Source organism: Pyxicephalus adspersus, chromosome 11 (assembly GCF_032062135.1).
Source record: "Pyxicephalus adspersus chromosome 11, UCB_Pads_2.0, whole genome shotgun sequence".
Taxonomy (NCBI): domain Eukaryota; kingdom Metazoa; phylum Chordata; class Amphibia; order Anura; family Pyxicephalidae; genus Pyxicephalus; species Pyxicephalus adspersus.
Genome location: NC_092868.1, coordinates 18,769,684 through 18,794,145, shown reverse-complemented (window position 1 = coordinate 18,794,145; position 24,462 = coordinate 18,769,684). Strand labels below are relative to the sequence as shown.

The following is a 24,462-nucleotide window of genomic DNA, read 5'->3' as shown; positions in this document are numbered from 1 at the left end:
AGACCTCTTATGTACATAATCATATTTTAAGCCTCCTCATCACACACAGACCTATGTTTGCACTAGAACATCACAAGGTTTAATTGCACTTGTATGTAAATTTCTTTACTTTCAACAAGGTTCACAGAACAGAGTCTGCTTTATCAGGAAAGAGTAGGTAAGTATTCTAAATCTGAAAACATATACATACCCAAAAGATGAGACATGTTGTATTTAAACAAGTTATTAAGGTCAAACATATTTCAAAAGAGCGCTTACATACATCAACTTGAACATTTGTACACCACACAGCCATGTATCCTAACAAGGAAACAATAGACACCAAGCAAAGGTCAGGAATAAGGAATGCACTTCAATTTGAGGAATTTGACCCATCAGCTGGATTGATTATATGATTTTCCAAGTCACCAAATTCAAAAAATACTCTTATGTCTGGAAATCTTCTTGATGCAGTTTCAATCCCTCATATTTACAATTATGTACTGTTGCCAATTTGCCCCATACATTAATCACCTAGATTCACAATTTGTTATATTCCATAATCATTGTTTTTATTATTACTATACAATAGAGTTGTTTCCCAAACTCTCTTATAATGACCAGGGGGGATATCAATCACCACAAGTGTAATATTGACTTACAAAGTATTATTATTCTATTTAGCTTGATTGTACTTGAACTGAAAAGTAAATAGGTGCGTGGTCAGAAAAGGTGATTTTTCCAATGGTGGATTGTGTTAAAAAGTGTATATCTGTATTTCTCTTCAGAAAAAAAACAATCTTCATAAATACTTCTGAACAAGAGATTAGAACATAAAATCCTTTGAAGTTCTCTAACCTTGTGAAATGGAGGCATGGCATACTGGTGGCTGGAAATCATTAGGCGGGCCTAGGAGTACATTGAAGTCTCCTTCTAAGAAAAAAAAAATTCCCTCTAGGAATAATGATAGGTGTCGAAGTGCTGTTTTCAAACACTGGAGTTGGGGATAATTAGGGGCATAAACTGTTGCATATGTAACTAAAATAGAACCAATGACTCCTTTCAGAAAAAGCATTCTACCATCAGCATCCTAATTGGTCTGACCATTGGTCTTTATATTGCCAGCTGTGTTTAGAGAGTACAACATTCACTCCTCTGGGTCTGGCGTCAGGCGTGGACCCATGATATGCCCAGGTACAATATTGGTCCATGAGTTTGGATAACAAAGTCTGTTTCATGTAGAAAGGCAATATGTACCTTTTGTTAGTATAAATCCCACAGAAGAGCAGTCCACTTTTCAGGAATATTTAACCCCTTGGTATTATAGGTAGTATTGTAAATATGTTTCTTGAAAAGATTCTGGCTGTGCATAGGAGATAAGCCAATAAGTTCTCAATAGTCTTAAGTATTTCCCATCCATCCATCCCTAGTCACTATTCCTGCATGATACCAAGAAGTTAAGGGAGAGAGATTTAAATGGGCCATGAGGGAAGAATAAATCAATATATCAATAAAATAAGGGTAGGGATAAAAGAATGGGGGGAGGTGGTACAGAAGCAAAAACAGAATTGCTTAAAATGGGAGAGGAAGAACTAAACTAAAATAAAAGAATCATAAAAGGAAGAATATAAAACTTGTAATAGTAAATATCTAAATGTAGGAAATTCCCACCAAACAATGGGACCTACCTACTTGAGGGAGTTAGGTAGCAATGGGTGAGGAGGGTTGCCCAGCCTGTAGACAATCAAAAATAAACACCGGTCTCTAAAGTTCAAGCCTGATATAGTAGTGGGACTGGGGGAACATCAGAGAATCACATAAAAATATATATTCAGCAACTATAAATAGCAAAAACAATATAAGTACTAGTGCTAGTGCAACTGTTCAGTCCCGGACAGGAAAGGTCCAAAAGATCTCCCCGCCATAACAGTACCCATATCATATCGGATGACAGTAATCATCATCAGTAAATGAGAGTAAGCAAGTAGTAGCAAACTGTATGGCATTCAGTAGTATCCAGATGGATAAAAGGTTCAATTCAAGTATAGCATTAGTTTGTCACACTAAGAAGGGATCGTTACACCCAATGCAAACTGTTCTTGGGCTTCCACAGAGTGAGGAGGATGACCCTATTTGTATGTAGCATGACAGTACTTAATTAGGTCAAGTAGCAGGTACATCTTCAGTGTGCCAGACTGTACCTAGCAGTAGGTGGATTTGAACACCATCAAAGTTAAATGGGCCTTTGAGCCATGCTTTTTACATAATTGTTACAACAAAAAAAGTTAACTCTACAGATCACATCACTGGGCATAGCGGACGACTGTGACATGGAGTCAGGGACTCTATGTACTTCATCTCCAGAGCTGTTGTCAGGGGTTTATCCAATAGGAAATTGAATGGTAGCAGTGATGGTAGCTTTGAGATCAGAAGAGGTAGCCTCTGGCTGGCCTCCAACCCCGATATTATTTTTGAAGTTGTAGATCATCATCTGTCCAGGAGCCGGCGCCACTATCTTCTCCTATTATTCCTGTACTACCTACGCCAGGCATCCCCGGAGGCTCTTGGGCGCTTCTTCTGCGCATGCCCAAGCATCTCGGGCATGTGCAGAAAGAACCTTTTTGCACAAAGAGAAATATTTGCTGATCTCACACATGCACAGTGAGATCGGCTATTTTTTTTTTCCATCCTACGTCACCCGATCTCGTGCCTGGGTCAGATGCTTGGGCATGCGCAGAAGGAGTGCCCAAAAGCCTCCCTGGATGCCTGACGTAGGTATTCTGGGAGGCTTTGCGCTTCTATTCATTCCCAAATCGCCTAGGCGAACAAGAATTAGGGGGTGGTGCTGTGCCCTTTTTTTTTAAACCTAAAAAAAAAAAAAAAAAAAAAAAAAAAATTTTTCCTTACATAAAAGAATTGTCTACCCTTTTATGTAAAGTGAAAATTCTAAATGTAGGTACGCTAGAAGTTATTCTTTTACCTTCATGGGCAGAACACAGATTTACTTTTACGTTTAAGCAGAGAAATATACATTCTACAGCTACTGCTGGCCTTTCTGCAAAACATAATTGCCAGGAAATTTTGTTCACCCACTGGTACAATCTACAAGTATTTCTGTAAGGAAAGTTAGAAAAAAACAAGACCCTTCCTAAAAGCTTGTTCTTGTCAAATCATTGAAAGGTATCACTTGACAGCCAGAGAGCAATCATGTGCTCTTCCCCTATTGGAAATGCATTGATCATCTAGTAACCAATTGATATACCCAAACACTGACACATGATCACTCCCCCTACACCTCAAACGAAACTATGGATTCATTTATCATCTGCAACAGAGGCAGAAGCCATGTGGGTTTGTAATTTAAATATAAATGGGGCAGGGGAGGAGGTTGTCCCTTTCAAAACTGTCACTTTGCCTCTAACTAGTAACTAGTAATATTCAATCTTTTAAATTCTATAGCTTTTAATAAACTATTACCTAGAGATGCCTTGTTAGGGCACTTGAGACAGTGTTTTAGGGTTACACCTGTCTCCTAAATATGCTATTGAATTTTCACCCTTTTGCATGTGTCTTTAGGGATAATACGCTGCCGTACAACATGCAGACATAAATTACCATTGTCACCATAAAAAAAAAACAAAAAAAAAAACGCTCAGCTTTTCAGCTCTGCAAAAACAGCATCTCAGTCAAGAACATGTTCCTTTCTTTGGCGCAATTAATCAAAGCCTGCATATCTTCAAAGGTTTTGTATAGTAGAAAAAAATATAATGCCATAGATCCTGGGTCAAAAACTAACTGTCCTTCTGTCTTTATTAATACTGGAAAACGCATTCCAATAATTAAAGAGTTAATAGGATTTTTAAGCGATATATAAAAATGTTAATAAGGGGGGGTGACTTCCTGTTATCATTTTAGCTTCTGTTTGTAATGACATTTGGATTGCAGGGAAAGAGAATAAAAAAAAAAAAGAAAAAAAAAAAAAAGAGAGCATTTACAAGTCCACCCCTTTACCAACATCACCCTCAGCACTTCCAGGAATACAGGAGGGGAAGGGCTGAGCGGAGATTTAAAGAGGAGGGACCTATGGCAGACAGCAGCCAAGCAAACGCTCACAGCTACAGTCAAGCCACACCTCCTACCAATAGTGGGCTTGCAAAATAGAAAAAAAAAAGCACGTACACTATGAAAAACATCCCCTCCCCCTTCAAAAGTGCAGCTTTGAAAGTGGTAAAGTGGGATCCGACTTTCCAATGGGAGCATTGCTTAAGACTGCAGAATCGAAGCGACATTTGCAAACACTAGAACTAGAACTAAAATACTAGAACTAGATTATATTTTGCATTTACCTAAAAATACCTTAATAAGTAACGCTAATAGATGTATTAAGACGACTCATAGCTCTTAAGCCACCCTGTGAGCTACGTGTGTAAATATGTATCAACACACTATTTACCAAGATCCATCGCGTTATATGTGATTTCACAGGGCAGTAATAACTGTGCCAGCAGGGACGAACGGAAGCTAGTGAGCGTCCTGTAAGCAAAATAGGTAAGATGGAGAGAGAGAGAGAGAGTGTGTGTGTGAGTGTGTGTGTGTGTGTGAGTGAGTGTGTGTGTCATTATATTCTATTGTTTTCGATTTGGTCAAATGGGAGCGTTTATCTCATATATCATATGATCCGTTGGGAGGTCCGATATCTGTTTTGCCCAATCTCACAATTTACACAATATCAACTGATACGCATGCAGCATGTCTTTGCTTGATACGAGTTGTGTAGAGCCACCTCTTTAATAATTGTTTAAAACGTATTGTGTAGGTACAGGGGAAAAAAAGATGTTTCAGGCTCAAAGTTTTTTGTGCAAAAGAGTAAATTGTGTATTTTTCAATTTGCAGTTGGTACATGCATCAATGGTACAGATTACTTTTTTCATTATATATCAAATTGCCTGGTAATGTCACAGGGTTTGGATATTTCACCGTGACATACATTTTTAACATCGTACAATATAAAAATTGAAAACAAAAAGGACCTGTTGCGGTCACGTAATACCCAACACGTTTCACCAATTATAGGCTTCCTCAGGGGTATGTAGTTGCAGAGGTTATATGATTTCTATGTTGTACAGATACAAAGTATAAACATATAATATATATAACATCAACAATTACAATATGATTTATTTGTGTTCAAGTTCTAATACGATGTTTAGATCCTATTTTCAACTCCATTTAATACAATGTTTTTAAGATGTTTGACTACCAATATTAATTTGCATTTTTACATTGAATGAATTGCCCAGCGGTAACATACATTAAGTATTGGGAAAAAAAATCATAATGCTGACATCTTAGTTGGAAGGTAAATTGCTTTAAACTAATGATTACTTATCATATTAGGACAAATGTATTTTTTTATGGGCTCATTTTTAAATGGGTGTCTGAGGCTTGATAACTCCCCAACAATTTAACTTATGTTAAACAATCAACTTCACATTTCAAGCTTTCATATCTGATGTTTTGGTAACTCAATATTGATGTAATTCTGGTTGTACATTTCAAGCTTTCATATCTGATGTTTTGGTAACTCAATGTTGATGTAATTCCGATTGTACTAATAAAATTCAAAGGAAAAAACCAATGGGTTACTTATGCTTGATTGAAATGCGGTCTAGGTAAAGGAGTAATGGAAGCAGTATTCAGGCTACATACTGATGAAAAGAATGTAGTACATAATATGAAAGTCATTAATAAGACTGGCCGTGTGTTTAGAAAAGACCACACACTCGTGCATTGGCTGAGGCGCCGGGTCCTCCGCATTTCCCCCTGAAAGGACAAGGGGGACTCAAAAAAGAGTTTATCAGACATGGAAGTGTAATGGACAGATAATTTCAGGATTTCAGTGCAATATAATTATAAACACTGAAAACAGTACATGTTCTTCATACATGCTGCATATTTCAACAACTAGTTGAAAACAAGATATTTTGGGTAGTTGCAGTACGTGTCATTCGTTGTGGGTATGTCATGTTATACCTTAAGTGCATGGTAATAAAAAAAGAATAAGGGCAACCTATTTATTTAATCTGTACAGTCTTACTATTTGGCTGGGAAAGCAAAGACATTTTGAGTTTAGACAATTCATCTAATTCATATAACATGTTTGTTAAAAATAATAATACAATCTTTGGGATAACAGTCTACAGGTAAATGATGAGTTATATCAGAATTCCAGATGTATGCTTAAAGATTTATTATATAAAATAATGCAAAAGTGATAAAAAAAATTTTCAAGTGTGTAAATATACACCTTTCAAGATACATGTATAATCTAAATACATTATAAACACAAACGGTGTGGTATAAATCCATGTAGGGTATGGGTATGAATGGTAGAGGGAAGAGAAATATGTGATGCTTAGGGATATTTTTCGAGTTAATGAATAATTTAGGAAAAGGTTTGTAACTAACAAAGTCATTAAGGCCTGGTTTAGTGGTAGCTTAGAGGTTGATTATCCATCTAGTTTCTCTTTGAAGAAGTATTTTGTCTATATCCCCTCCTCTTTCGTTTCCAGAAATGTGTTCCAGACCACAAAAGGATAAAACTTTACTGTCATACTGGTGTTGGGTATCCACATGGTAACTGGGGTAGTCATTTTTCTGACCGAGGTTGAGTGGATGTGCTCATATCTTCGTTTTTGAAGTTTTTGAGTGTTTAGTTTTGCCAACATAAAACACCCCACATTTACATAAAATCATGTAGATTACTCCCAATGTGTTACAATTGATGTGTTGGTATGGTCTATGAATGATACCCTTTGGTAGTGTTATTGTTGGACCTTCCTTGATCCATTGGCATTGTGTACACTGTCCACATTTGAATGTGCCAGATGTTTGTTTGACAGTAGAACCACATATGCTTTCAGGGTCAAAATGGCTCGATACTAAGTGGTCCTTTAGAGATAGGGGTTTTCTGTAGGTTATTTGAGGTTTTTCTCCTATGTATTTCATGATTTGAGGATCTGATGTTAGTATATGACAGCTCTTTGTTAGTATTTTACACATGAAGTCATGGTTCTCATTATATGTTGTTATCAATTGAGTTATAGGTGCCGTTACTGTTGGATCCTTTGGCTTGTTACTTAGTAAGTCCTTGTGTTGTAATTTTAGAGCTATTTGGTAGGATTTTTAAAAAGAGTTTTAGATTAACCTCTTAGGATCAACCTATCTTGGAGGAGTTTGGATTCCTTTTTGAAATCCATATCCGTTGTACAATTTCTTCTGAGCCTCATTTATTTGCTTAGGGTATACTTCTTATCAAGGTCTTGGGGTGGGCACTGCTAGCTTTCAGGTTGGTGTTCTCTGCTGTTTTTTTTTGCAAAAAAGAAATGTGGTTAAACAGATCAAGGCATACAATTGATGTTTTGTTTGATTTCATAGTGAATTTTAAATTAAATTGATTTGCTTGTATGTGATTGAAAAATTCTAGGAGCAGAGATGATGGCTCAACCAAAATAACAGTAGATCATTATGTACCTCTTCCATGTGATGATATGATTGAGGTATGGTTTCAAAAGTGGACCCATAAAAAGTGTTTTTTGCCATTGTCCTAAAAATAAATTGGTGTACGAGGGCGCACATTTTGTCCCCATCACAACTCCTTGCAAATTGAGATATATGTTATTGTCAAAGGTAAAAGTATTTATATTGAGAATGAAAGGGAGTAGTTTATGATAAAGTGATTCTGTTTGTGTGCTTCCGGGTAGGCTTCTTCTAGGCAGTTTAGTATGGTACGTATACCTAGAGTGTGTGGAATACAGTTATACAAAGACCCCATGTCGATTGTGACCAATGTGGTATCCGGAGGGACCCTCATGTTTTGGGTTCATTTTAGGACGTCTATTGTGTCTTGTAAAAAGGATGGTAGTCCCATAACTAATGCCCCTAAGTACGTGTCCACTATTTCACTGGCATTGTCTGCCACTGAGCCAATGCCAGAAACAATGGGTCTCCCTGTTGGGTGTAAGAGGTTTTTATGAATCTTGGGTAAGATGTAGAAGGTAGGAATGATGGAGTAATTATTAGTCAGAAAATCCTCAGTCCTGTCATTAATGATATTATCCGTGTATGCTTTGCCATATCATTTCGTTGTATTCCAACAGTTGGGTTTTTGGAATAATACAATACCAATCTCTATTGTTTAGGAGGTCATAACATATTTGCCTATAAGGTTCTCTATTCATTATCACTATATTTCCTCTTATCAGAAGGTTTGATTATTATATTTTTTTGTTTTTTTAGTTTTGAAAGTGCCTGTTGGTGTTCTTTGGTGAAATTCATATTTCAGGATTCTAGGCCTAGGTTGGTTTTTATAGTTTGTTCAGTGATGACATCAACAAAAGTTTGAATATGTGGGTTCAGGGATATTGAAGGAAAATAACTTGATTTAGGTTTTGTCAATAAAAGTTCTGAAGGGTCAGATTCCAAGGAGGATGCTACGGGTTCTGGGGTCATATTGGGTGTAAGGTCATTTTCCATTAGTAGTTGGTGAAGGTCTTTGAAGTCTCTAAAGTCTTGTGTATTGCAGTCCCTATATAGTTCCGGTTTATAAGGTAGGGCCTCAGGGGGTGATTTGTCAAACATCAACTTCAGGGTGATATTTCTGGCAAAAAGATTGAGATCTTTTATGAACTCAAATTTATCCATCTTTTGAAAAGGGCAAAACGACAGGCCCATTTTTAAAACTTGTTTTTCTTGGTCAGAGAATTGATAAGTGGATAAACTTAACTATAAAATTAACTATTTCTAACTCACTTATTTCTTGTTGGTTTTGGTGTGATATGAGTCTAACATGTTACCGCGTATTGTAGGTGAGGGTATCTGTTGCCGGAGTGGCTCTAAAAAGACTTTTGTGTTTTGGGGATGGCTCCAGTGAGATTAAATGATAAGTTAGTGAGAGTTGCTCCCAAACATGAAGTTTGTAAAACGGGATCTGTCAGAGTGCTGTTGCCTAAAGGTGGTGATGTTGATGGAGGAGATATCGGGAAAGTGATGTGTGACATTTTGGTTGGTTGCTTAGTAGATTGTGTATTTTTGTACTGAATTCTTGCTCCCCTGAGGTCTAAAAGTGTTTTTTAGGTGATGTTTTTTTATCTAGTAGGCTTACTAGATTAGGTGGTGTGGAAAAACAGTAAAGCCCCGTACACACGTCAGATTTTTATCGCCCGATAATCGGCATCGGCCAGATATCGGGTGAAAATCTGCCGTGTGTACAGTCGGTGTCGTCCATCGTCCGAACGACCGTCCTGGTGGATCCACGGACGATTCTAATGCAAGGGAAGGGGGAGAGCGCGCAGCAGGGTGCCGCTCCGTCGCTCTCCCCCTCCCCTCTCCATAGAGCAAGAACGGTGCTGTATGTACAGCACTGTTCATGCATTGTGCAGCCCCTTGTCGTTGGAAAGGATCGTGATCCAACGACAAAAATTGCAAGTGTGTAAGCAGCTTAACTGTTCAGATTGATCTGGGTGTTGATACTAAAATGGGTGCTCTTTTGGTATCTTGAGTATTTTCAGATAGATCACTAGAGATTCTCTTTTTTCTATTGTGGGTAATACTTATATCAGCAATTTGATGTTCGATAGGTTGATTGATAGGTTGATGGGGTGGCTGGAGGTTGTTTGTCCGAGGTAGTGGACTTTGATGTCGGATCTGAGTTTTAGGTGGAAAGTTGGTCTTTTTCCCGCTTATAAGCTTTTTAATGATGAATGCCCATCTATCTCTATTTAGTTTTTTTGTGTTTTTTATTTACAATTGAAGCGTTAAATTCTCCAATTGTTGTTTAAGGTCTTTAAATTTGTTTGAAAAGGTAGAAGTATTGATATTATAATACTGCAAATTTGGAGCTCCTAGTTATTTATGCTATGGGTATCCAGTAACCCCTGCTATTGTATCAGTGTTCTACCTGCCCCCTATACTTTGTTCCAACTTTCTAATGCCTTTGCTTGTTAGAATGTACAATTTTTTCCATTTTTTGTCTTATACCCCAGCAGTCCAGTGCTGTGTATTTTAATCCAACTTCGTTGAGTTCCATGTTTTAAAAGTGTTATACCTTGTAATAGTGTGATATTGTGATCAATGTGGCTTAACAAATTAGGCTTAGTTCACATTGGCAGTAAAAAATGCCCCTCCTGAGTGACTACTTCTTGGCAACTGCTGGGCACCTGGAATTGGTAATCGGTGATAACTGTTAGGCACCAGGGATTGGTAACAGGCGGTAAGTGATGGGTTTTTCAGGCCTAGCAGTTTTTCAAGCAGCAGTGGTTCCCGAATAGAGAAATGTGTAGGGTAAATGCAGCAAATGCAACTTTACTGGCAATGTGAATTCAGCCTACCTTCAGATGTCACCTCCTAGCGCTATACCTAGGTAACACAAAGAGCATCATGTATGTGATCGCAGATGGGGGCAGGACAGCCAGTGGCCTCCTCTCATCACTGCCAAAAACAAAAACTTCCTGGGAAATGTATCCACCCCCAGTATGATAGCTGTGTGTGCAAGTCTGCTTGTCATGTTCTGCAGCCTAACAACTCATTGTGTTCAATCCTTTAGATCTCCTAAATTGTTGGTTATAATTACCTAAAATTTTAGGGTACACAGAGGACTCTCATAGCTACTGATAAACTATTTTGAAAAAAGAAATGTTGGTTAAAAACATAGTAAGAAGCATTGGGGTGGGCCCCCTAAATATTTTACTTACCTTTCACCAAACTATACCTGCTGCCCTTTCTGCTTTGTTCTTTGAATCCCAATTTATCAGGAATGGGTAGGTGCAGGAAACTGAAAATATAGATGCAAATGGGGACAGATAAATAAGCCCCTAAAATGTCATTAACATTGCATCATTAGAACATAAAACCCTCTGCCCATCAAACTGTCCGCTTCCATACCTTGAACCCCAATTTCTCTAGAACAGAGATATGCAGATAAACAGAATCATAGGTGCAAGTGGGGGACACGTCTGGCTAACAGCCCCCAAACTTTCATCCCCATGGCATCATTACATAAAGTCTGCCTATCAAAACATGCTGCCCTGGTACCCATGACCTGCCCCACCAGTACCTAAACCCCAATTTCGTTTTGATGGGCAGAGTTTTTCTTTGTTCTAATGATGCCATTGTGATAAAACTTAAGAGGTTGTTATCCACAGATGTTCCCCGCACATTTTCAATTTCCCACACCTCCCCATTCCAGAGAAATTGGGTTTCCAGTGTTAGAAATGGGTAGTAATGTGTAACAGGGCAGTGCTTTTACCATAGTAATGAAATTTTAGTGGGGGGGGGGGGTTATCGAAAATTGTCCGCCCCCCAAAAACAGCCCCCCAAAAACAGGCTAGGGAGAACTATGCTAATTCTTCCTCATAGTAATGAATTATTAACTTCATAAGATCTTCAGAGCATTTGTTAAGTATGTCTTCCTAAGAAGTTTTGATTGTCAGTGTTTAGGTTTGTAAATAATTGTATTCTTAAACCATATGGGTTACACTTTTCCAAAATAAATTTCTGGAAAAATGTAATGTGCCAGTAAATCAAGGATTTGTTCTCTAAAAAGAATCTAAATTTAAGTATAAGCATTTCCATTTGTGGTTTTGTTCTCTTTTGGGCTTGACATCTGTCCTCAATTTCGGACATGAAGCCTTCCCATTATGCTCCTAAAATGTTCATCCCTAGGAGAGATGTAGTTTAAATATACTTTAAAATTAATAATCAGTAAAGGCAAGAACCATAGAGAGTAGGGTTTCGGGTCTCAATAGAGGGATCCCACACTAATGTTGGACGTTACTTCGTAATCAGTGTTGGTTCTTGTCTCTGCTTGATATGAGTTGTGTAGAGCCACCTCTTTATTGTTTAGAACATATTGTGTAGGTACAGGGGAAAGAAAGAGGTTTCAGGCATAAAGTTTTTGTGCAAAAGACTAAAATTGTGTATTTTTCAATTTGCAGTTGGTACATACATCAGTGGTACAGATTACTTTTTTCACTATATATCCAATTGCCTGTTAATGTCACAGGGTTTGGATATTTCACCTAGACATACATTTTCTAACATCATACAATATAAAAATTGAAATCAAAAAAGGACCTGTTGCGGTCACGTAATATCCGACATGTTTTGCCAATTATAGGCTTCCGCAGGGGTATGTAGTTGCAGAAGTTGTATGATTTCTATGTTGTACAGATAATATATATATATATATATATATATATCTCATCAAAAATTACAATATGATTTAATTGTTTTCAAGTTCAAATAGGATGTTTAGATCCTATTTTCAACTCCATTTAATTTTCCTAAAGTCCTGACCATCTTTTATTTATTTTAGGACAAGGTTTTTACTTTCTTAACCTAGACCCTTATCCATGGTATTCGAAATAAGGATCATATATATTAACATCACGATCGAATTTACAAAGAAAATATTAAACAAAAATTTTTTTCTCTTGGGCTTGAACATAGCAAACTGGTAGGTACCCCAATATTGTAATATTCAACTCCCAATTTTTTTTAAATACATTCCATTATTGAATTTATATTATGTACTACATTCTTTTCATCAGTATGCAGCCTGAATACTGCTTCCATTACTTCTTTACCTAGACCACATTTCAACCAAAAGTAAACCATTGCTTTTCTTCTTTGAATTTTATTAGTACAATCAGAATTACATCAACAATGAGTTACCAAAACATCAGATATGAAAGCTTGAAATGTGAAGTTGATTGTTTAACATAAGGTATAGTGTAACAAGTTGGGGATTTATCAAGTCCCAGACACCCATTTAAAAATGAGCCCGTAAAAAATTACATTTGTCCTAATATGATAGTAATCATTAGTTTAAACAAATTTACCTTGGAACTAAGATGTCAGCATTATGATTTTTTTTCCAATACTTAATGTATGTTACCGCTGGGCAATGGATTCAATGTAAAAATTTGAGATGCTTTCAGCTTTGTGACTTCCTCCTGCTGGCAGAAGTAGCTATCTGAGGACCAGTACACCACTGATAGCAGCCTGAACTGGTAATAGGAGGCAGGATGAACCCATGCTTTCATGTTGTTGATGCCAAGTTCTAACCCTACCACATGTAGCAGATAATTGGGATGTCTAACCAGGTAACGTGTTTCCAATCTTCTTAAATTTTGTTGAACCCCTGCAAATTGTAGCCTTTGGTGCCCATTTTTAAATATGAGTAGCACCTGGTGTAGGCTTCGATTTCTAAAGGGCCATCTGCTTCAAGGTTCTAAAGAGCCATCTGCTTCAAAGTTGTGCAATTTAGAGATGCTCTGTATACCTCACGAGTGGTTATTTGAGTTATTGTTGCCTTTCTCATCAGCTCACTAGATATTTCCCTTTTTCAGACTATTCTCTGTAAATCATAGAGATGATTGTGTGAGAAAATTCTAGCAGATCAACATTTTGTTATCTGACCAGGCACCTGGCAGCAACAACCTTGCTACTTTTAAAGTCATTTTAATTACCTTTCTTCCCCATTCTGATGCTTGATAGGTGCTGTGACGACGTGCAGAGAGATCTGAGTTTGTGCCAACTCGGTGTTATATCAAATAAAACTACCCATGAAATAAATCTACCTTGGGGGGCATGTACAAATGAGTGTGTAAAATTCCAAGGGTTGTGTACAATGACATCATCGGCAGAAAAGATGCAGACTACAAACCTCCATATATCCTAAACAGTATGTCATACCGGCTTGAAATTTTCAGGGTACACAGGGGACCCTCAAAGCTAGCAGTAGCCCAAAGTTCATCTCCCCACCTTCAACAACTTTTCAAATATGGGAGTCATAATTTTAAACACTAGTGAAAATTCAACATCAGGGTTGCTGTTTTTAAAGTAAGTGTGTCTAGAAGCCTAAAATTAAACATACAAATTATGAACCCCGTGGGGCCACTTACATAGCAAGGAGGTGTGATCCTTACATTTATACCCATCTGTCAAAAAACTAGAATAGTCACACTACACTACCCTGTCCCCTTCCCAATTTTCGTGGTGTCCAGAGAAATTGGGGTTCAGGTGATAGAAGCCTTCAGCAATTCGTAACGGTAGTTTGTTTTGATGGGCAGAGTTTTTTTTATGTCCAGACGATGCCATAGACATGGAATTTTAGAGGGTGTTAGTCACAGGTATCCCCCACTTGCACCCCTAATTTTGTTCTCCTGTAACCCCCATTCCAAAGAAATTGGGGTTCAGGCTTTAGAAACCTCCAGCAATGTGTAACAGGGAAGTTTTTTTGATAGGTAGAGTTTTTTATGTTCTGACAACGCCTTAGTGATGAAAATTTAGGGGTTGTTAGCCACAGGTGTCCCCCATATGCACTTCTATTTTTGTTCACCTGTACCCCTCCGTTTCAGAGAAATTGGGGTTCAGGCGTTATAATCCTCCAGCAATGTGTAACAGGGTAGTTTTTTTTGATGGCCACAGGTGTCCCCCACTTGCACCTACATTTTGGTTTTGTACATCTCCCCTTTCTAAGTAGGGAAGTGGACAGGGTAGTGTAGTATAACAGTTCTAGTTTTGTGACAAGTAGGTATAAATTTAGGGATTGCACCTCCTTGCTATGCAAGTAGCCCCGGGGGGGCCCATAATTTGTTTAATTTCGGGCTTCAAGACACACTTACTTTTAAGAGCAACCTGATATATATATATATATATATATATATATTTGACTCCCATGTGTACCCTGAAAATTTCAAGTAGGTGCGACATACTGTTTAAGAGATAAAGTTTGTACTCTGAGAGATTTAAGGCAGCATTCGTATACACACACAGCTATAAAACTTTCCTGCAGATGTCATTGTGCACGCCCGTTTGTACAGGGCCCTTGGAGTTTTACACGCCCATTTGTACATGCCAGCTACTCCCTTGCAACAAAAATCTCGTTTAGAACATCCCAAGAGCGTGTGAAGATAAGAGATATACAAAAATTTGCAATCCTTAGCAGAAAAACTATCCTCGTCTAAAAATTAAGGAGGCTTCCAACTATCCATTAACAAGATGGCGTCAGTTTTTAGCAAAATGACGCCAATCAGGTCAATATTTGCTTACAATGCTCAGTTTGAACTTCTGGTTTCAGACTCTCTTGACAATGTCTGCATATGTAAATGCATTGAGTTGCTGCCATGTATTTGGCTGATTGAACATTTGTGTTAACAAGCAGTTGGAGAGTGTACCTAATAAAGTGGCTGGGGAGTGTACGTGCTTAATGCAGAGCAGCTTGTACCTGACTTTTGGGCACACTACAATATTGATGGAACACTCAAAAAATAAGGAAATACACAACATAAAAATTATGGTATAACATCACGTCAATTAAACTTCTGGGATATCAGTCTGTCCAGTTATGCAACATAAATGATTCTGACTCAATTTAACCTGCTTTGGGGGAAAAAAAAATGCCACAAATGTGGGACAAGAGGGGCAACAACAAGCCATCCCCTAAAGAAGAAATGGTTTGCACAGACTTTTTTCTTCTTATAATTCATGAATAATTTTTCTTCGTTCTTGCATTTTGCTAGGGCCCTTGTAACTGCTGGCACTGTACAATAGCATGGAGCAGTACCTGCAGCCCACTCAGGTTGCATAGGTAGTCTAGATCCTCAGGATACATCTGTGACATTGCAAGAAGGTTTGCACGGTCTCAGGAGTGTTGGAGATATACAGGGAGACCTGGACAGAGTTGCAGAAAGTCAGCAATAGGACCAGAATCTGCATAATTGCGCAAGGAATACCAGGAGGAGCTTTCTGAACTGCCTGAGCTCTTCAAAATGACCTCCAGCAGGCTTAATATTTGCATATTTCTGACTATACTGTGAGAAACAGACTCTATAAGGATGGCAAATAGGCCAGACATCTTGTAGTGGGATCTTGTTCATTACCAGTTCTCAGAGAACACCAGAATTGGGTGTTGGGAGATTAAACATTAGTGCCCCATATTCTTTACAAATAAGAGCAGGTTCACACTGCATATGTGGCATATGTGAAAGTGTCTGGGATGATGTGGTAAACATTAATCTGCCTGCAACATGATCCAATTTGACCAGTTTATCAGTGGGTCACAAGACTTCCATATACACAGATAGATAAGGCTGAAAAGGCTGCACAGGCTAGGGCAGTGGTAGTGATGGGTGATTTTTACTACCCTGACATTTACTGGTGTAATGGCACTGCTGGTACAGCAAAAGGATTGAAATTTAGATGTTTACTGCAAGACAATTATATTGTACAACCTATAGACAGCCCAACTAGAAATTATACTCTATAGGACCTAGTTTTTTTCAAACAAACAATGCAGAACTTTCAACAAATGTTACATATAAATGAAAGTCTGGGTGACAGTGACCATACCATGATCATTTAACATAAGTTGTAAACAGGAAGCAAAAACGAGATAGAGATAACCACTACAATTGAGGAGAGCAAATTTCCAGTTGTTAAAGGCTGCTCTCTATGACTCCCAGGACTGGCAGAGAATATTGTCCTCGAGGAACACAGAACAGAAATGTGAATGTTTCAAGTTTATTCTACATAGACAAAGACACACTGCAAAATATAATTGTTGGAAAATAAGTTTAGGAGGCAAAAATTAAAATTTATGTGGCTTACAGCTAATGTTAAAAAAAATATAAATGATAAAAAAGGCATTCAAAAAAATAAAAAAGGATCACCTTCATTTAAAAATAACAAAGAATATAACAAAAGAAATGGAAATAAAAGTATGCAAAAATGCAAAACGAAACACCGATTGCAAAAGTAAGGCAAACTCAATATATGTTTTTAAAAGTACTAATAGCAAAATGAACAGGTCTGAGCATTTAGGCCCCCTACAAGATGGTTCATGGTTGGTGACCTATCAGTTCTGTGTACACAAAGGAAAATGGGGCACAAGTCCAAAATACATTTAAAAAGGGAGCAAAGTCATTACCAAGTAACTACAGACTTTAAGTGTAACTTCTGTGATTGGAAAAATACTGGTGAGAACCACATAGAAGAGTTTTTAGCATTCATTCAAGAAAGATGAAAATTGTCTTTACAAATATAAAAAAACATACAAGAATTCAAGATAACAATAGAAAATGAAGTCAAGGTTAAAGCAAAGCAAATAGATAAAAACATAATTGTTATGTGTACAATACCATAGTGCAACCATCAGAACACTACAACCAATGGGAAATTACCTACTGATAAACATAAAAAAAGAACCCCCCCAAGCTGATGGGAGTGGCAGATAATGGACCTGCACCTATAAACAACAGCTTGTCGAGCTTTGCTAGACACTATCCAAGCTAAAGAGCACCTTGGAACTGGGGTAGACTTTATTTCAATGCGTCTTCTAAATAATAAAATAGGAAAGAAAAGCTGGCGCACATATGCGTGACTTAGATACATAAGAAAAAGAACAGAAAGAAAGAGAATGAAGAGACAAGTTGGGGGAGGGTTGGATAGGATGAGTATAAGACAAGGAAACCCCAACTAATGCTTCAAGATAAGCCACATAAGCCTGAAATTGAGAAGATGGTCAACCACTCCCATATAGAAGGGGGTATAGTTGACCTCCAGTGTTTTGGGATTACCAATCTGGCAGCAGTTATAAAGTATCTAAGAACTAGGATGATGAAAAGAAGAGTAACACACTTTGTGTGTTGAGGACTGTTTTATATGGTAATCTCTAGTCAGTCTATAGTATCAACCCCCAAAACTGAAAAAAAAAAGGTGGAGGGCATTCCCACCAAATATGAGTTGTTGCGCCTCTATGTGACGAACACTGACAACTCATCTCAGGAATTGAAGAGAAGCAGTGGTGTAAATTAACAGGGCAGTGGTACCAGCAGGAAAATTCTTTTTGTGAGCCTTATAGGTGATGAATTTTCAAACATGGGAGTTAAGGAGGGTGGGTCGGACAAAATATTGCGGGTGTACAATAAAGAACCAGTGGAGTAATCAATTTAGCAAGGCTGCCTGATTATAGGACCTGATTTATTAAAATTCTCCAAGCCTAGAGAAAATACACTTTCATCAGTGAAGCTGGGTAACCCAGCAAACCTGGAATGGATCTAGTCCAGAATTGAAAACATTTGCTAACAAATAGCTAATAACTTTTAGGAAATCCATTCCAGGTTTGATGGATTACCCAGCTTCACTGAAGAAAGCGTATCCTCTCCAGCCTTGGAGAACTTTAATAAACCAGGGCCATAGAGACAGAGGCAAGACCAACCCCACCCCTATCTTTGGGCCTGGTCAATACTATGAAAGCTATAGAGGAATAGGACAATTTACAAAGTTACTGGCAAAACAGCATAATGAAAGTGTATTATATTTACATAAAGAGGGCTGAATTTTGAGCAATGGCAGGTAACTGAGATTGAACATTCTAGTCAGGTCTGCTGAAATCATGACCCTTAAGTATTGAAGCGCTCCACAATAGAAATGAAAAGGCATGTTTCACTAAAACAGTGGAGGAGGTTTTACCTTGAAAAAGTACTGAAGAGTTCACATTTTTACAGAATTGAAGGGATAGAGGTATGACAAAAGGTAATGTAAGTAAGTTAAGAGTGAAGTAAAAAGTGAAAGCTTATAGGGTGTTTGGGAATCAAATGTATGTTTATTGTGGGCTTCCATATTTTGAGTTGAAAATGGGCCATCCAATGGGATAAAAGTATTTTTTGTACATGATTCATTTGGCAGAGGAAAGGAAAGTAAAAAAACTCTTGTATCATGAGACAACATATACAATATAAGAAAATATACATATATAGAGAGATCTCTCTTCCCATATATTCCTTAGATATGCTTTATGCCAGCCCTGATTGTAACAACTGACAAGAATAGCAGAAACAAGAGAAAGAAGGGCTTTTTGGCATTTTGAGACGACAATACAGCTATATGCTCACTCCTAAATTGATGCTCTCTATATAACTTTACTTGTACTTCAAAACTGTGTACTATATACCCTTATATGCATGTACTTTCTGCAATCTAACATGAAATAGCTGCATAATACATTATGACTTTACATTTGTTTACTAACTAATTTGAAGTAAATATAAACTAATTTATATTCCAAAAAGCCCTTCTTTCTGCTATTCTTGTCAGTTTATACAGAGATTTTAAAAAAAGAAAAGGGGGAAGAGGAAAATGGTAATGAACTATTGTTCTACAGGCACAAAATTATACTGTAGAAAAATAGGATGTGCAATACATAAAAAGTTAAAGGGTATTTGCGTAACAAACTTTTAGGAGACCCCAGCTTAAATTTACCACAGAACAACCCCAGCTGGTGCCCTCCAAAAGTAAAACAGAAACAATAAGTAAAGATACAGAGGTAAAACCAGGGCAGCTAGTGCAAAGAAGACAAAAAGGTGTCCAAAATAGTGAGAACTGTAGAAGAAATTCAGAGCTGGATAGACCCTAGAATCAGAGGATACTACTAGTTGCAGAATGACTCCAAAAAATAGTGTGCATAAACCAGGTCTGTCTAACTCAAAGCAGGTGGTCACAGAAGCAAAAATGTTTATAAATCCAAACAGAAAAAATATAGAGAAAAATACACATATCGTAGAGTAAGATATTAAAAGACACTATATAATCCCACTAGTTACTAAACACCATGGAAACTATTTTTATGGTCTGGACATGTATATGAAGAGTACCGGTAAAATACGAGATCCTTAAGCAAGCAAGGTCAATCCATTGGCCCATTGCCGTACTTCTAGGTTAGTAACGGAAAAAACAAAAGCAAGGCAGGGCAAGATCTCAATGAATTTTAATGCACAGCAGCTGTGATGAAGTATAAACCAGGTAGAAATCATCTGGCTCTCATGGTACATCCTCAGCTAGATCATGACATGGACTATCATAGAAGCAGTATTATGCTATAAACATATACTATAAAATCCCACTGGAAGCAAAACTCCACAGAAGTTGTTGTAAGGCATGGACATGTATATGGAGAGGAACAGTAAAAAAAAAAAAAAAAAAAGTGATCCACGAGCAAAAGAGCAATCCATATGCCCATAGCAATAACTCCAACCCAGTGACCGATAGAACAAAAGCGAAGCAAAGCAAGATCTAAAGAATTTGGAAGCACAGGGCTGTAGCAAAGTATAAACAGACAGAGTGGAGATCTCTCACTTACTTAAGCTGGACTCTGTGGCAAAAACTCGGACTGGGTCCTAATGTTGACTGTCACTGAAGTAATGTAACGTTATATTTGCTTTGGTGGAAAGCACTGAATGCTGTCAGCTGGACCTTTCTAATTCAGAAAGAAGCTGTTGATCAACAAAGTACCCTGTGACCAGTCAGAAAGGGTCAAGGAAGGTAAATTGAGGGAGGTCAGAAGGATCTCTAAAAACATACATCTTACCCCCTTTCAGAATAAGGATTTGAAAAAGAAATCCTCAGTGATATGGGATGTTGCACTCCTGCAGGATGCTGAACAAGGGCCTCAGAGCTCTATGTAATTCCAGAGTATATTTAAACAAATCTGGTAAAGCCTAATTTGTGCTCAAATTCCACTGGGCCTGTTTCCTGTTTTCCAAGCCCTGCCCCCAATATCCTCCTTAGTATGAAAAAGAGAATGTGTCATAACACATCTCGTGGTCTTGCAGGGCTAGTACTGCTTAGGCCAAAGGTCCTGTAGAGTCAATTTCTAAATCCACTCAACTCCATAGAGTCCAACATTAACATCCAACATTCCAATAGATATTCTATATCATTATGAAGGAGAAAAAGTTTCTATCTGAGCATTGTGCACCCACATTAATAGCTGCTGAGAAGCTACCTAATCCGTAAGGTCAGCTCACTTCATCTATGGGATTGCTGAATGGCCTGGGTATCTGGTATCCACGGAGTGAGTCAAAGCAAGACCCCCATGCTCTCTTTTCTGGTTTCCAAAGGCTTCAAAAACCTGTCTGGTAACCTGAGTGTGATGGGAGCACTCTCAATTTATGTGATCTTTAATTATATACTCTTCCTTTCTGCTTTCTTTTCAATGTTTAAAGAGTACAACAGTAATATTTACAGAGGTTACAGGTTAGACCCACAGAAAAATTAAACACAATGACTTTATAAATATTCCAGAACTTTTCCAGTTGTTCTTACTGATCTTAAGGTAAAGGGTTGTCTGTCACTATCTTTCATTTCAGGTAAAGGATCAGAATATGTGTGGTGCATGGAAGAGAGCAAGACACATAGAAGTGGTAATGGTAATGAGATATGTCATGTGGAAACAGGAACAGGTCTTAGGTTATGTTCATATTATGATACCAGAATTGATAGTAGTATGTAGGAAGTAAGAGTAATAGTAAATGTTAACTGTCAGGCTTGTCTCTAAATCCAACATAACTGAGTGTGTATACATAGCCTAAGACTGTGAAGAGCAGAGAAGCTGACTGTGCAATGGAAATCCCAGGTTAAGCAGCTTACTACAGGAAATGAGCCTGTACATTTGTACAAGACTGAAGATAAGGCGGTAGATTAGCCTTTAAGGCCAAGCAATGCAATTTTGTATTCACAATACTTGGGGAATACCCATCAATGGGTGTAAATGTTTGTTTATCCTGGCAAATATATACATCAGGTCGCCTTTCTTGCTAAATTCTTGTCCTTGTCAGGATCCTCATTTTCTGGCAGCAAAAATATAGGCCACTTGGTTGTGAATTTTGCCATTCTGTAGCCCTCCATAGTCTTTATAGAAAACAAATAAAAGCAGCAGTTCACTAAGGAAAGTATCAAATCCTACTGGACTTGGCTTTATTGTGTTTAAAAAAAACATAGATTAGGCTTTTTTCAGATTTTGAAAATAGCATGATATTTTGGATGCTTGGTTTGCCACCCCTGCCGACTTCAGAGGATTGAAACTGCTTGTAATTGTTCAAAATGCTTGTACAGGCCTTTGAATTTTTTTTGTCAAAAGTTTATTTTTTTTTTTAAATGAGGAAACAGAAACAAGTTTGGGGTTCCTGCTAGCACTGAAACCAGACCCTAATTAGGCTTAGGATAGGAAATGGGTAGGCAAGTGTGTGTGTGTACCCCCCTCTCCTATCTATGGAATCTGGTTTGCCAAATAAGGAAGGGGGCAATAAACATTCAATTTCACTTTTAGTAAAAAAACAGACCTCAGCATGCCCCAAACAGTGGGGAGAGGGCCTTATCTCCACAATTTGCAGTGTACTGCAAAGCATTTCACATATTGTGAAAAAACTATTTCACTAAACTTTTCGGTAATGAATAGGTTTTAAAAGAAATGTCAAAATTGTGCATACGATATACTGGCAGCTTGAGGTGGGTGAGCTGGGTACAGCTTGAATGCAGGTATACAGAGAATTTAGACTTAAGTGCAAAATAAATAAAGACACTACAGTGATACAGTAGTGGTATTTTATCAAAATGTAACCTAACTATTTAGCCATGCTAAAAAAAACCTACAACCAACTGATATTTGAACTGTAGTAGCTAAATATTACATTACAGGAGTCCTTTTAACTTAATTTTGAATGACCATCCCTCTTATTAATAAATACTGTAAAATTTTAAGGCATATGAAATGCAAACCTCTGAACTATCACATGGATTGCTTAGTAATTTTAATGAACTGTGTTTAAGGTGTGTTCCAAATGCACATCAAACACAGGAAAACAGTGCCCATTGACAGTTAAGATAATAACCCCTATAACAAAGAGGAATGCAGGATGCCAGGATTTCACTTTTACTTATGGGCAGAAATATGTGGGCTGCACCAATGCCAGCATAATCAGCCTAATAAAACTTTAAGTTAAAAAACTGCCTTACTTTCACCCCCCTTTAATCTCCCATAGCCCATCCCATGTTACCACTTAATATGTGTTTCAGTCCCTATTTTGGAGATTTGAGATCTCTACAAGCAGGTAGGAAACTGCTGACTCAATATAAAATGTTTCTCTTTGGCAAAAGCAAACCATTAAATTATTTGAATCAATTAAAGTAGATCTCCGAGCTCAGCACATTGATCATCAATGGATGTTTAAAAAAACAGTTACCTCTACTGATGTTTAATTGATGTCTAGATTGCTTCTTAGTTCCTAAAAATTAATAGCTTAATAGATCATTTTATAGATACCTATTTTTACTGCTGAACTATTTTTTCTTCCCACCTTGGCCAATCACAGTATGCTGTTTTGTGAATGGTCAAGGGAAGAGGGAACCTAAAACGACTGTGAATCCTAAACCCAGTGCTGGCTGGAAGTACAGCTTTTACTATCAAGCAGTAATAGAATTATTTTTTTTTCAAAAACTAAGAACCTCAGAACACTAGTTAAACTTCAGTGCAGGTAACTTTTCTCTACATATTTTGATAAACAGCCTGTTGCTTTAGGTTTCGATTAGTATAGGTAAATACACAGAGTAGCAGTCAAAAAAGATAAAGGTCTCAGGCATGTTTCTCAGACAGCAAAAGTTCAAGCTTTTAGGAAACTCTAACCTGCTAAGTTATCCAGTGAGGCGAGGGGGAGTGGGTGGAGGAGAAGGTCAAGAGAGGAAGAAAACATAAAATTGCCAGTCACAAGCTGGCCACTTCCAAACACCTCAGAATTCATTATTTATTGCATGGATACAAGCTGACCAAGCCAGTGCCACCAGGGAAGACTGACATTTTAGTGGAAGTAAGTGAGAATAGATTAATAACTGAAAGACTAGTTTTTAAATGTATAGTTCCTCTTTATTAACAGCTTGCAATGGTAGGCTGCAATATCTAAAGCTAGTAAAGTACTTTCTTGTAATAAAAGAGGAATAGACTGCAGATATTGAGACATAATTCTGCACCTGTACAAAGCATTGGTCAGACCACATCAGGAATATGCAGTCCAGATTTGGTCACCAGTTCACAAAAAGGTGTGGGAATTAGCTGGACAAATGGTGGGCAACTAGCAGGACTGGATGCCAAACCAGGGTTTATTGCAAAAGACAACAAACAAATTGTCCCAACAGGATGGCTTAACTTCAGCCATTTAAAGATCAAAGACATAAACACTTATCTCCAGCTGTCCTTGGTGCTTTAACAGTCCATTTGCAACAAAAAGGCAGAAAATCAACTAGAGTCACCTTGTTTGTAGAGTCTTGTCTCTCTCCCTCTTTCTGTAGAGTCGTCTCTCTCTGTGGAGCTGCATGCTCTCAAGCCCTCTCCATTAGGGTATTTTCCTCTTCCTCACACAGAGCACCTTTCTGTGTCTCCAGATCTGCCTGTGCCTCCAGCACATCACCTCCACTGACTGAGTGTCCTGGCTCTGTGTTATATCTCCACCCTCAGTGCTTCCTCATCAATTATCTCCCAGGTAAAATCCGCCCCTACCTGTCCCCTGAGACCACCAAACTCCTGGTACATGCTCTTATCATTTCTCGTCTGGACTACTGTAACATCCTTCTCGCTGGTATTCCACTAACCCG

At 37.8% G+C, this 24,462-nt stretch overlaps 1 protein-coding gene across 6 annotated transcripts in view; it reads left to right on the top strand.

The window, feature by feature from the left end:
* Positions 1–24,462, top strand: part of LOC140340461 (suppressor of cytokine signaling 3-like) — a 143,166-nt gene that overhangs the window by 15,712 nt on the left and 102,992 nt on the right. For 5 of the 6 annotated variants that reach the window (XM_072425677.1, XM_072425683.1, XM_072425682.1 and 2 more), the window contains exon 1: positions 4,169–4,527. The exons of the other annotated variant lie outside the window; for it this stretch is intronic. The gene's annotated coding sequence lies outside the window, so the exon portion shown is untranslated. Of the gene's footprint in view, positions 1–4,168; positions 4,528–24,462 lie in introns of those variants that run through there. 6 annotated transcript variants of the gene reach the window in all.